Genomic DNA, 14,983 nt, shown 5'->3' with positions numbered 1-14,983 from the left:
TGGTAAGTCTCTTATTTTTAACACTTGGTGATTCTGCCTCTCTGATTGAAACCTAACTGACATAATACATTACATATAAAATACACTTTCTTTAATGTCAAAAGATACTACCAAAATCCATATTGCTATGGGTTTTCTTTTTTTAAACAATTTTGAATAACATTGTAGCATGTTTGGCAGACCAGAATTTTATGTATTGTAGATAGTTTTCAAATACAAATTCTATAAGAAATATAGGCTGCTGCTTTTTCACTTACCAGCTAGGACATTTGATATTCTTTTAAATAAAGATCTTACTATTTTGTAGCTCAGGGCAATGCTTTGACCTTTTCAATATTCCATAATTAGATTGGCTGCATTTCTACTTTGCCTGCTGTTTACATTCTAACCAGCCTCTGGGAAAGGGGCAGAGTGGCCAGCTGTTCACAGTTGAAAATACTTTAAAGGTCAAATAAATAGAACATTTCAACTGTCAATTCTGCTAAAATGTGTTCACTTTTTTTTCCTGGGGAATCTATAGAAACAGAAAATATACTCTATATAAAACAAAGATGAAATTATGAAATTTTGCTACTTTATTTAAGAAATTTCTCAGCTGACTTAGGTAGATGCCAGGTACTTTAGATAAATAGAAGTGTGCTTCTTAAACTATGTTGGCTTGTGTCTTTCCTGGGTAACCTGTCCTTTCTCTCATAGCACACTTCTCCTTGATTTTTACTGCAGAAATAATATACCTTAACAAAATTGAAAGCAAAGTCTAATACTTTCTCTTAATAGGATGAAGTGATGTCTGGTTTTTAAGAGATAGAGTGATATTTCAAGAAATGCAAACATTAATAATTGGATTGTTCTGTCTAACAAAATTTGTGGGTTTAACCACAACTTTTTATGGTTCACCCTTTTTTTCTGAATTATCTAAACAACTTTTCATCTTGGTGAATATATTCTAATGAATATCATTAATGCTGACTTGATACTTGGGGCAATCATATTAATAAAAATGTCTATGATTAGAATTGGGGAAGTTGTGAATTCTCCAAAGAAATACTGACTGAAGAGTAAAATTTGAAAGTTCTTTTGTTAATGTTTCTTTTTTTCATTGCTTCGTTTGTTTTTAACTCAGGCAAATAAAATTAGTTGATAACAGGGATATTTTTTAGTATTTATTGCAAAAGTATTTGTAGGTAAATTAATATTCTGGTTGGCTTGGTTCCATATAACTGACGTTTAATATGGTATGGATAAATATACTGTTGCCCAAACTTGAAAACCCAAAGTATACTTCGGTGTATATAAAAACATTTTCAAGAGATAATGAAAGACCAAGAACTGTTTAATTAACAGTGTCATTGCTTATTTTACTCAATGGAACTGAAAAATAAAAAATATATATAAAATTCATACTTTTTACAGGATTAAAATTTGCCTTTGTGTTAATGTATACTATGAAAGATGAGGTTCTTTCTGAGAAAAAGTTGGGTACCTTGCCAAGCTATCTTGGACCTAAGAAATATAGGGGGAAAGCTCTTATCTGATGTACTTCGGGAAATAATGTTTAGAGATGCTTAATAACTGTATCTTGACACATGTGGAAGAGAGTGGAAGAAAATTGATATTCCTTCCACACTCTGGAGTAGTTCAGAGAATCTAAAGGCATGATGCTGCAGTGTTACACAATCATCTTTCCTTAGTAGACTCTGATTGTTTTTATGACAAGAGCAACAAAATAAGGACCCATGGATGAAGACAATGTTGGAGGAGGAGAATTTAATGTGGGAGTTGGTGGTAGGTAGGGTGGGGGAGAGCAATGGGAGAAAATGTGGAAACTGTAATTGAACAACAATAAAAAGTAAATCCAAAAGAACCTATGCACCCCAATGTTTATACCAGCACAATTTACAACAGCCGAATACTGGAAGCAACCTAAGTGTCCACCAGTAAATAAAAAAAAAAAACTATGGTACATTTACACTATGGAACACTACTCAGCAGAAAGAAAGGAGTTCATACTGTTTGAAACAGCATGGATAGAACCGGAGAGCATTATGCTAAGTGAAATAAACCAGGTGATGGAAGACAAATACCATATAAGGTCACCTTTATGTGGAAACTATTCAACCAAGCAAACAAACCAGCAAAATATAACCAGAGACATTGAAATTAAGAACAAACTGACAGCAAACAGAGGGGAGGTGGGAGGAAATAACACAGAGGAAAGGGAAAAGGTTTTCAGGTACAACTATAGAGGACACATGGACAAAACCAAGGGGGATGGGATCAGGGGTGGGAAGTGGGGATGGTTGGTGTGGGGCAGGAATGGAGACAACTGTACTTGAACAATAACAATAACAACAACAACAACAACAACAACAATCAATCAATAAATAAATAAGTAAAATTTTCACCAGGGTTACCAGTTCATCTAGGGGACTACAGTAGAACAACCTGGACAATCCCTACAAATAGGCTGCTATTACATAGTTATGGAAACTCCAGGGAAATACGGATACATAAAAACTTTAATGCTTTCTACTGCTGGAAAAATGTTATAAGGGGTGCCAGGAGTCACACACATAAGGGAGAACTTGTGACTTTGTCTAGAAGATGGCCCATGAAACAAGCATATAAATCAGAGTAGTATCATCCAAAGTCACCAGACCTGTACTGTTGGAATCATTCACCAAAGGTAAAGATTGTCATTAAGATACTGCAATTATTCTAAGAATGAACATGATCAGAGAAAGTCTTTGGTAAGTTTTACCTAGTGTAGAAATGACAATTGAATACTGTGTTTCTAAACATGTCATAAAATAAAAAAGAGCAAATACCAAAAAAAGAGCCCTTGTGAACTCTTCACCCATTGGCCATCTTGAATTACTAGGTTCCTTTTGGATGTCTCTGTTGCACTCCATTATTAGGCAAAGACTTTCTGGGAAACTTTATTAGTAATCTTAACATGGGCATATATTTCCCTTTAAATTTGAGAGAAATACAGTGGAGATTGAGCAATTCAATAATATAGCTTAATTTATACAGTGAACTACTGGGAAAATTTAATATAACCCTGAAGGGAATAGTTAGGTAATATGTTGATAATCATGCTAATAATTTAGATGAGAAGTTTTATTCTTTCTGTCATTTACATATATTAAGGCCTCATATAAATTATTTTATTTTTTATAGTCATTCATTGGTGGAAAGTGAGTAATCTTTTAATTCAATAAATTGTTTATCACTACTGGGACAGTATACTAAATTATAGTGCCAGATTTATGTGGAATTATTTCAAGGTCAAATTTTAAAGTATAAGCTTGATAATAACATAGTTTATTATAGTCATATAACCTCTTAGAGACATCAGACAAGAACTTAATTTGTGCTTTATTATTTATTTTTTAAAAATTTATGCTGTTACAGTTGTTCTATTTCCCCCCTTCATTCCCCTCCACCTTACCTCCCGTCCCCACCATTACCCCCCCTTTAGTTTATGTCCATGTGTCTCAAGTTCTTTAGATTCTATATTTCCCATGCTATTCTTGCCCCCCCATCTATTTTCTACCTACGGTCTATGCTACTTATTTTCTCTACCTTCTCCCCCCTTCTCCTCCTCCCACTCCCCTGTTGCTAACCCTCCTTGAGATCTTCATTTCTGTTTCCACTCCTGATCTAGCTGTCCTCTTAGTTTGCTTTTGTTTTAGGTGTGGTTGTTAATAACTGTGAGTTTGTTGTCCTTTCACTGTTCATGTTTCTTTAACTTCTTTTTCTTAGATAAGTCCCTTTAACATTTCATATAATAAGGGCTTGGTGATGATGAACTCCTTGAATTTGATCTTATCTGAGAAGCACCTTATCTGTCCTTCCATTCTAAATGAAAGTTTTGCTGGATAGAGCCATCTTGGTTGTAGGTCTTTGGATTTCATGACTTGGAATACCTCTTTCCAGCCCCTTCTTGCCTGTAAGGTCTCTTTTGAGAAATCTGCTGACAGTCTGATGGGGACTCCTTTGTAGGTGACTGTCCCCTTAACTCTTGCTGTTTCTAGGATTCTCTCCTTCATTTTAATTTTGGCTAATGTAATGATGATATGCCTTGGTGTATTCCTTCTTGGGTCCAACTTCTTTGGGACTCTCTGAGCTTCCTGGATTTCCTGGAAGTCTATTTCCTTTGCCAGATTGGGGAAATTCTCCTTTATTATTTGTTCAAATAAGTTTTCCACTCGTGGCTGTGCCTTTCCCCCTTCTGGTACCCCTATAATTCAGATTTTGGAGTGTTTAAAGATGTCCTGGAGGTTCCTAAGACTCTCCTCATTTCTTTGAATTCTTGCTTCTTGACTCTTTTCTGTTTGGCCATTGTTTGCTTTCTTCTAGTCCAATCCATTGATTTGAGTCCCAATTTCCTTTTCATTGCTATTGGTGTCCTGTGCAATTCCATTCATTTCAATTAGTTTTGCCTTCACATATTTGTCTAATTTGTGGCTATAATCAACCAGTTCTTTGAGGATCCTGATCACCAGTGTTTTAAACTGTGTGTCCGAGAGTTTTGCTGTTTCTTCATTGCTTAGATTTATAGGCTCTGGGGCTTTGAGATCTTCTTGAGCCATTTTTGGTCTGTTCTGGCTCCTTCAGTGTGAGGAGCGGCACCTCGGACTCCCAGGTCGCTGGGTTGTGATGCTGTATGTGGGGGCATGGTCAGAGCGGGGAAATGGCAGCACCCTCTGCTGTTTCATTCAGCTGGCTGAGGAGCAGAGCTTAGGTGGTTCACCTGGGTTGGGCCACTCAGAGTCGCTGGGTTATGATGCTGCATGTGGAGGTGGGGTCAGAGCAGGGAAATGGCGGCGCCCTCCCTGCTCCTTGCCCTGGGGACCGGCTGGGTTCCGGTCCAATAGCCCACTCCCTCACTTGTCTATCCAGGCACAAATGTGCGACCACAGTCAACAGGCAGCCCTGCTCTCTCGCTGTTTTCCCGGGGTTGCTTGCTTGGTCACTGGCTTGGTCTCTCACTAGGTCCAATCCTGTGCCTGGATTCCATGCGCCTGGATTCCGCGTACCTGAGTCCGTCCCACGGAGTTTTCCTGTGCAACCCCACTCCACCAGCCACTGGTTTCACCCCTTACTGGTCAGGCTGAAGAATTTGTTGTTAACAGACTTCCGAAAAGTTCAATTTTCTGTGTTCTGCCTGTGTTTTCTGTTGCTAATATTTAGTTGTCTCTAAACTTGGTTCTGTGAGAAAGATGTATAATTGTAATATACTTTATTTACACATATATGGTTTATACACACTATATTATTATGTTACACTAATATTGAAATAAAATATCAACTTGTTTCTAGATGCTAAAATTTAGGGAGATTTTTCACTATTGGAAAAGTGAAAACAAAACAAAAGGTTTAAAAACAATTGCTACATATTCCTGTATATTGAAAGTCTCTGATTTAAAAAAAAAGTCTCTGATTAAATGAGTAAGTTGAAGACAAGAAAAACACAAAAAGAATACAATGAACTATAAGGAATGGAAACTTTAAGGGACTAATATGACAATATTATAATATGTTTTTAGGTATATTTTATTGATTATGTTAATACAGATTTTTCAATTTTTCTTTTTATCCCCCTCCACCCTGTATCCCCCAACTCTCCAGCATTTCCCCCTTAGTTCATTTCCATGGATTGTACATATAAGTTCTTTGAGTTCTCTGTTTCCTATAACATTTTTGACCTCTCCCTATCTATTTAATGACTACCAATTGTGCTTCTTCCTTGTAGCTTCCTTCCATTCCTCCCTTTCCCCTCCCCACTGAAAATCCTTCATGTGATAGCCATTTCTCTGATTCTGTTCCTGTTCTAGTTGTTTGCTTAGTTTTTGTTGTTTTTCTTTCTTTTATATTTTTAGGTTCATTTGTTGATAGTGTGAGTTTGTTTTCCTTTTACTGTTTACATTTTCACTTCCTCTTCTTAGATAAGTCCCTTTAACATTTCATATAATAATGGCTTGGTGATGATGAAGTCCTTTAACTTGACCTTATCTGGGAAGCAATTTATCTGCCCTTCCATTCTAAATTATAGCTTTGCTGGATAGAGTATTGTTGGATATAAGTCCTTGCCTTTCATTACTTCAAATACTTCTTTCCAGCCCCATCTTTCCTAATAGGTTTCATTTAAGAAATCAGCTGATAGTCTTATGGGAACTCCTTTGTAGGTAACTCCCTTCCTCTTGCTACTTTTAAGATTTTCTTTTTGTCTTTACTCTTGGGTAACTTAATTATGATGTGCCTTGGTGTGTTCCTCATTGGGTCCAACTTCTTTGGGATTCTCTGGGCTTCCTATACTTCCTAGAAGTCTATTTCTTTTTCCAGATTGTGGAAGTCCTCCTTTATTATTTGTTCAAACAAGTTTTCCACTTGTTGCTCTTCCTCTTCCCCTTCTGGTATCCTTATAATTCGGATATTGGAATGTTTAAAGATGTATTGGAGGTTCCTAAGCCTCTTCTCATTTTTTTTGAATTCTTGTTTCTTCATTCTGTTCCAGTTAGATGTTTATTTCTTCCTTTTGTTCCAAATCATTGATTTGAGTCCTGGTTTCCTTCCCATCACTGTTGGTTCCCTGAATATTTTGCTGTATCTCATTTTGGGTATCTTTTATTGTTCTTTCATTTTTTGACCAAGCTCAATCAGTTCTGTGAGCATTTTGTTCAGGGCTTTAAATTCTTCATCGGATAGGTTGGCTATCTACTCATCGTTTAGCTCTCTTCCTGAGATTTTGCTCTGTTCCTTCATTTTGACCACATTTCTTTGACTTGGCGCAGCTGATAAGTTATAAGGGCATAGGGCCTTAGGTAGTCACCAGGGCAGGGCAACCCTCCTTGCTGCATTGCCCTTCTGTCTGTGGGGGAAGGGCCAGAGAAGGAACAATGCAGCACTCCTGCTTACCTGTAGTGAACTTTCCATGACTCTTGTTTGAGACTGGAAGTTTCTCCTACTGGAGCAACCACTGTAGTCCACAATCAGCTCTGAGTCTCAGTTTCTCCTTAAGTCAGACCTGCCCAAGCAGCCTGCCCCCTCCCCACAGCCAGCCCCACTGGCATAGAGTTTCTCTGAGTCTGCTGCCCCACTGGTATGGTTGTTCTGTTTAACTATTTAATTCTGTGGTTGTGAGTTTCATGCAGTTTGATTTTCTGTCACTTCTGGTTGTTTAATTATTTTATTTTATGTTTTTACAGAATTTCAAGGTTTTATTAACACAAATACAATGTACACACAACCTGTCTATTCGTTTTTCTCACTGCACAGCCTGGCATTGGGATTGGAGACTCTGATGGCCAGCTGGGCTGCTCTTTCCACAATGGCTTTGTGGTTCTTTGAGGAGACATTATGAGCAATCTCAGCATAGTAAGATATGCAGCAGAGAGAAAGAAGGAGCTCCTACCCTTTGCAAAAACATGGATGGAACTGGAAAGCATTATGCTGAGTGAAATAGGCCAGGGGTTGAAAGACAAATACCATATGATCTCACCTTTAACAGGAAGCTAAACAACAAAACAAACAAGCAAGCAGAATAAAAACAAAGATACTGAAATAGGGAACAAGGGGACAGTCACCAGAGGAAAGAGGGAAGGGAATTTAAGGGGGGAAAAGGGGAGGGATTTGGAGGAACAAATATGAAGGAGACAGGGACGAGAACTAAGGGGGGTGGAAATGGGAGGGAGGTGGAGAGCATGGGACGGGGGAGGCTGGGATGGGAGAAATAGACAAAAACTGTACTTGAAAAATAACTAAATAAAATTTAAAAAAAGATTTGTTGTACATCAGCAGCACTTCAAGCTCCTTGATGTTATGGACCAGGAACTTTCAAAAATCACTGGGCAGCATGTGCCTTGTTTTCTTGTTGCTCCCATAACCAATGTCGGGCATCAATATCTGGCCCTTGAATATTCTGTGCACCCTATTGTCAATGCTTCTGGGTTTCTGCCAGTTCCGCTTAATTTTGACATAAGGATCTGACTGGTGCCGAATGAACTTCTTGGTCCTCTTTTTGATAGTTTTGGGTTTCAAGAGGGGTCTGAGGGCCGCCATGGTGCCAAGTAAGAGATGGCTGCCACCTTCATAAGCAGCGCTGAGGAAGAGAGAGCTGTTTAATGATTTTAGATTGGTTGTTATCCTCCCTTTGGTTGCACGAGGAAGCAAAGGGTTTCTGCCTATACCTCTGTCTTGGCCAGAACCACAATATTGTAACATGTTAAATATAGATCAATGGAAAATATGTCTGTGTAGTAAAGCAAAAAAAAATCACTATCAAACTAGAGGTCATAAATTTATAAAAGATCACATATTATAATTGTTGACATGCCCTAGCTGGTGTAGCTCAATGAATGGAGAATTGTTGACAGGGGGAAGGATATTTCTGCCCCTAAGTAAAGGGAAATTGCAGATTACTGGTGAGGTCTACCTATGATTCCAAACTACTTAAATGAAAGGTCTTATACAATTTATCTGGAATAAGTCACAAGAGAAACTCCCAATAAACACATCTAAATAAAACTAAATTCATTCTTTTTAAATATAGATAAATACCAGTGTTAAGTTGGGATATACATTGAGCTATACTTCTACAAATGCTAATTAAGTAGTTCTAGTATTGAGCCCAGAATTATACTTAAAAGTAAAACCACTGGTCATCATAATGGAGGAATACCAACTACAAATTTTAGAAACTTTAGAAAACTCAGAAGTCAAGTTCTGTATTCACCATAAGATCAGATGGCTGGGGAAACATAGAATGAAAGGACAAAGAAGTCATAGACATTCTTACTGATCTCCTAGGAGGATAATACCTGAAAAAATGAAGGTAGTCTGAGAGCACTTCACAAATATTTTTCATTTTGATGTAGTCCAATTTTTCTATTTTTGTCATATTCAAGAAATAATTGTGTGTTTGCTCAGAAAAATCGTAGATGTACTTCACTGAAAACTATGTAGAACCAACTTGGCTGTCTGAATAGAAGGGATGAAAATCCAGTGATGTTGCCAATTCTTAGAATGAATAGAAGTACTTTAGATTAAATCACAATAGTGATGAGAAAGTAAAATAAGGAATGAACCAAATTTCTCTGAATGTCTAGTCTTCTTTCTTGATTGTGTTTCTAAAGAGAAGGTGCATTAAATCTTCTGTGTATTATAGATCATTGAATTCCTTAATAATGCTTTGTGTGTGTCCTTACCCAAAATGTACTATTTGATCATTTGGGGACTAGTAAAATTATTTCAATTCTAGATTATAATAATATTTATTTATTTATTTATTTATTTATTTATTTATTTATCTTTATTTTTAGTCTTTATGAGATGGTTACAGGTATCCCCATTCCTTACCCCCTTCCCTCTGGCCATCACCCCACTGTTCTCTGTGTGTATGGATTGTGCATATACGTTCTTTGGCTAACCCCTTCACCTGCTATCATTCATTCCCCCCATCCTAGATAGCTGTTTCTATGATACATGTATCCAATCCTCTGTTTCTGTTTTGCTCATTGGTTTATTGTGTTCATTTGATTCTACATGAAAGTGAGAACATATGGTATTTGTCATTTACCGACTGGTTTCTTTCACTTAGCATAATAATCTCCAGGTCCAACCATGCTGTCACAAAGGGTAACAGTTTCTTCTTTTTATGACCAAGTGATATTCCATTGTGTAAATGTACCACAGGTATTATATGCACTCATCAACTGATGGACACTCTAACTATTTCCAGATATTGACTATTGTAAATAATTCTGCTATGACTATAGGAATACATATGTCCTTTTGAAGTGGTGTTCTGAGATTATTAGCATATATTCTCAGAGGTGGATCACTGAGTCAAAAAGCAGTTCCATTTTTAATTTTTTGAGGAAACTTCATATTTGTTTCCACAGTGGCTGCACCAGTCTGCATTCCCAACACCAATGCATGAGTGTCCTCTTCTCCACATCCTCGCAAGCACTTGTTGCTTGTTGATTTATTGATGATAGCCATTCTGACCAGTGTGAAGTGATATCTCATTGTGGTTTTAATGTGCACCTCTCTGATGCTTAGTGACATTGAGCATTTTTTCATTATATAGAAATGGCTATTGAAAATGAAAGAGTTTTACTGAGATATATTTAATATGTAAAATGCACTTTTAAATTGTGTAATTCAACAGCTTTTATGAGACATTTTATTTATTTATTTTTCAATTATAGCTGACATTTGACATTATTTTATATCAGTTTCAGGTGTACAGGTTAGCAGTTAGACATTTATATAAATTATAAAGTGATCACATAATAAGACTGCTACCCACCTGACACCATAAATAGTTATCACAATGTTATTCACTATATTTCTTATGTTGTACTCAACAGTTTTAAATATATACAGAGTTGTACAACCACCATATATCTGCCTTGAAAACATTCTCATCACACCCAAAAGAAACTCCATACACATTAGCAGTTATTTCCCATTCTAACCCTCATCTCTCTCATCCTGATTCAAACAGTAATATACTTAATGATTCTGTGGAATTGTCTATTTATTCTATTTTATAGCAATGGAATCACATAATATTGGTATTTTCTGACTCACTTCTTTTGTATAATAAATTTTTTTCAAGGGTTATCCAACTTGTAAGATGTATCAGTACTTTATTAATTTTGATTTCCAATTAATATCCCATTATATGCTTTTGTCACATTTCACATTTTGGCTATTACAAATAATAATGTTATTAACATTTGCACATAGGTATTTATATTAACATATTTTCATATACCAAGGAGTTAAATTGTTGTGTTATATGGTAATTCCATGTATAACATTCTGAGGAACTGTTAGACTGTATTCCAAAATGGCTGTACCATTTTACATTCCTACTAACAATTGATGAAGCTTCCAGTTTCTTCACATCCCAACCAATAGTTATTAGTGCCTGTCTACTTTATTATAACCATCCTAGAGAATGTAAATTAGTAGTTAATTGTGCTTTTGATTTGCATTTCTATAATGAATAATGATAGTATTATTTCGCACTCTCACTGGCCATTTGTATCTCTTTTTTTGTAGAAATGTCTGCCAGATCATTAGCTCTTTTCAAAACTAGGCTATGATCTTTCTGGTGAAAGCTTTTAGTTTTTTTTCTGTGGAGTATGATGTTGGCTGTAAGTTTCTCATGTATGGTCTTTATTACATTGAGTTATGCTACCTCTATTCCCACTTTGCTGAGTGTTTTTATCATAAATGGATGCTGTATTTTGTCAAATGCTTTTTCATCATCTGTTGATATGATCATGTGGATTTTGTCTTTTGTGTTATTTATGTGGTACATTACATTTATTGATTTGCAAATATTGTGCCATCTTTGCATCCCTGGGATGAATTCCACTTGATCATAGTATTTGTGGATCTGGTTTGCCAATATTTTGTTGAGGATTTAGCATCTATGTTCATCAGCAATACTGGCCCTGTAGTTTTCTTTCTTTGTTGTGTCTTTATTTGGTTTTGGAATTAGAATAATACTGGCCTCATAAAAAGTTTTCTTTTTGTTCTCTTATTTTTATTTTCTTCTGCAACTTTTATTAAGTGTTTTTAATCGTTTTAAAATTTTATTTTATTATAATTGTCCCAATATTTCCCTCTTTGCCCTCCTTTGCTCATCCCAGCCCCCACCCAGTCAATTCCCACACTGGTGTCCATGTCCATGGGTCATACATACATGCTCTTTGTCTAGTCCCTTCATCTTCTTTCCACCATTATTCCTCCCCATTCTCTCCCCCCTTATTTCTAGTCACTATCAGTCTGTTCCATGTTTCCATGTATCTGGTTGCATTTTGCTCATTTGTTCATTTTATTCATTGGATTCTACTTCTGGGTGAGATCATATGGTATCTGTCTTTCACCACCTGGCTTATTTCACCTAGCATGCTCCTAGCATTGCACCTAGCAATGCTCTCCAGTTCCATCCATACTTTAGCAAACAGTAGTGGCTCCTTCTTTCTTTCTACTGGCTAGTATTACATTGTGTAATGTACTATATTTTTTGGTCCACTCATTTACTTATAGACACTTAGGTTGTTTCCAGAACTTGGCTATTGTAAATAGTGCCGCTATGAAAATAGGGGTGCACAAGTTCTTCCAAATTGGTGCCTTGGGTTTAAGATATTTGACTAATCAGGGTCCCTTGCCTTTTCATTTGAAAGTAAAGTTGAATCAGTTTCTCCCAAAGTAATACAGCTGGTATTTTAATAGGAATTTTGTGAAATATGTAGATTAATTTTGGGGGAGTATTATTATCTTAATAACATCAAGTCTTCAAGTCCATGAGCACTAGATTTTTTCCTTTTTTTTGTATCTTTTATATATTTCCTCATAGTTTGCAGTTTTCAGTCTATAGGTCTTACACTTCATTTCTTAAAGTTATTTCTAATTATTAATGCAAATTAATTTTTTCCAGATCCTTCATTAGTTACATATATATGTATATAGTATATATAATGGATTAATTTAATGTTAAGCTTATATTATACAAACTTGCTTTATTCATTAGTTCTAAAGTGTTTTTAGTGTGGTTGTTCAGATTTTCCATTTACTAGATTATGTTATTTCCAAATACTGTCTTACTTTCTGGTCAGAATACTTTTTTTTTTTTTGAAGATTCAGGCTTTTTAATCCATATCAGCATATTGTAATGCAGTAATAATGACGTATAATTATTCATTTGTGGTTCACATAGTAAATTTGTTTCTCCTCTTAAATTTTTCATTCATTAAAAGATAGAAGTAAAATCAAGTATTGTATTTCTCAAATTTTTATGCACAAAAGTCTGGGGTTCAATTGCTGTCCTGTTATATTTTCTTCTCTTCAATGTTATTTTAATTATTATTCAACATTGAAAAACTGAATGACTTTTAAATTTTTATTTAATTATTGTTCAAGTACAGTTTTCTGTCTTTTACTCTCATCCCAGACCACCCCCCCCAGTGCTCCCCACCTCCCTCCCATTTCCACCCCACTTAGTTGTTGTCCATGCGACCTTTATATTAGTTCCTGTATACTTTTTAATGTATTTTAAAGCCTAATTTCCATGACTAGATCCTCCGTCACAACATTGAATACATTTGGTGAAAGCTGACATTCTTGGTTTCCTCCTGATCATATGGACAAGCATTCATTTCATTCCTTCACAAGGGTGAAATGAACTGAGAGGTTTTTATAGCTAACCTTTATCACAGTAAGTTTTCTTTCACTTCTAGGTGTGTGAATGTTTTTTTTTTCATGAAATGGTGTTGGATTTTTTCCAATTATTTATCTGTCTATTGAGATGATTATGTATTTTTGCCCTTTGTTCTAATAATGTGGGATATTACATGGATTGATTTTCAGATGTTAACCAAATTTTCACACCTGGAATAAATCCTAGTTAGTCATGCTGTGTACGCCTTCTTAAAAATTTTGATTGGGTTTTCTAGGGTTTTTTTTTTTTTGGTTTTTGTGTTAATGTCGATCAGGAATATTTGTTTATAATTTTTATTTTCTTGTGCTGTTTTTTTTCCCTGATGTTTGGTTTTGCTTCCAGGGTAATTGTAACCTCACAAAATGAATTGGAAATTATTTACTCCTGAAGTTTTTGGAAGAGTTTGTGAAAATTTGTTTTTTATTTCTTCTTTAAGTGTTTTTTTAGATTAAATATTTCTAGACTTGGGATTTTCTTTATGCTAAGTTCTTTATTTAGTAATTTGCTTTCTTCTTGTTGTATTTTTCTCCCTCAAATAATATTTTCTATTCTTGAGTAACTTTTGGTAGTTTGTGTCTTTCTAGGATTTTTTCTGTGTTATGTAAATTATCTAACTTGTTGGCATACACTGATATACAAGGATATAGTATTCCTATGGGATAACTTCATTTATGTAATGTCAACAGTGACGTTTCTTATTTCATTCTGAGTTTTGTAAATTTGAGTTTTATCATTTTTGTTTTTGATCAATCTAGCTGCAATTTGTCACTTTTTAATTTTTCGAAAGAATGAACTTTTGGGCTGTACGTTTCCTTATTGTTTTCAGATTCTATATTATATTAATTTTGGTTCTAATTTTGACTCTTCTCTTCCTTTGACCTATTTTGGGGTGATTTGCTCTCCTATTTTTTTAGTTTCATGAGGTAAAAGTTTATATTATTGATAAGAGATCTTTCTTTTTTGGAGGATTTATGTTAAATGTTTCTTTCTAATCACTTATTAAATGCAACCCATAAGTTGCAGTGTTTTTTAAAATTCATCTAAGAACTATTTTTAAATTTCTCTTGTGGTTTTTCCTTTGACTCAGTAACCACTCAGGAATGTATTGTTTAATTTCCACATGTACTAAATATATTTAAATTACTGATAACTTAATTTCATTTTGATCAAAGAATGTATTGCATAAAATTTTGATACTTAAGCTTCATATTTAAGCTTGTTTTATGGTCTAACATATGATTAATCTTGAAGACTACTTTATATGTACTTGACAAGAACATCTTTACTGTGTTTCTTGGGTGAAATGCTCTATAAATAATTGTTAGGTCTACTTGGTTTATAATATTGTTCAGGTCCTCTATAGCATTAGTGATCTTTTGTCTAGTTGATCTACCCATTATTTAAAATAGGTTTTGAAGTCTCATGTATTATTTATGAGTTTTCTATTTCTCCCTTCAACACTGTATCTTTTTGCTGAATGTATATTGAGGCTCTGTTTTAGGTGCATATATTTTTATAGTTGCTTTGTCTTCTGATGAAGTGATCTTTTAATTACAAAGTATCTGTATATTTAGTAACATTTTTAAGTCCATATAGTTCTATATTATAGTTGCTCTGACTCTGTAATAATGTTTGCATGGTTAATATTTTACATTGTTTTACTTTCAATCTATTTTATTTTTAAATCTAAAGTGTATCTCCTGTAGATTTTGGAGAATTAGGTGTTCTTTTTTTATT

At 35.0% G+C, this 14,983-nt stretch overlaps 1 pseudogene; it reads right to left on the bottom strand.

Moving 5' to 3' along the window:
• Positions 1 to 7,260: 7,260 nt before the first annotated feature.
• Positions 7,261 to 8,109, bottom strand: LOC128626929 (60S ribosomal protein L32-like; annotated as a pseudogene).
• Positions 8,110 to 14,983: the final 6,874 nt, after the last annotated feature.

This window comes from Artibeus jamaicensis, unplaced genomic scaffold (genome assembly GCF_021234435.1).
Source record: "Artibeus jamaicensis isolate MK-2021 breed Jamaican fruit bat unplaced genomic scaffold, CSHL_Jam_final contig_240, whole genome shotgun sequence".
NCBI classification, from domain to species: Eukaryota; Metazoa; Chordata; class Mammalia; order Chiroptera; family Phyllostomidae; genus Artibeus; species Artibeus jamaicensis.
The sequence above is the reverse complement of the archived record's forward strand: the minus strand, read 5'-3'. Positions and strand labels throughout refer to the sequence as shown.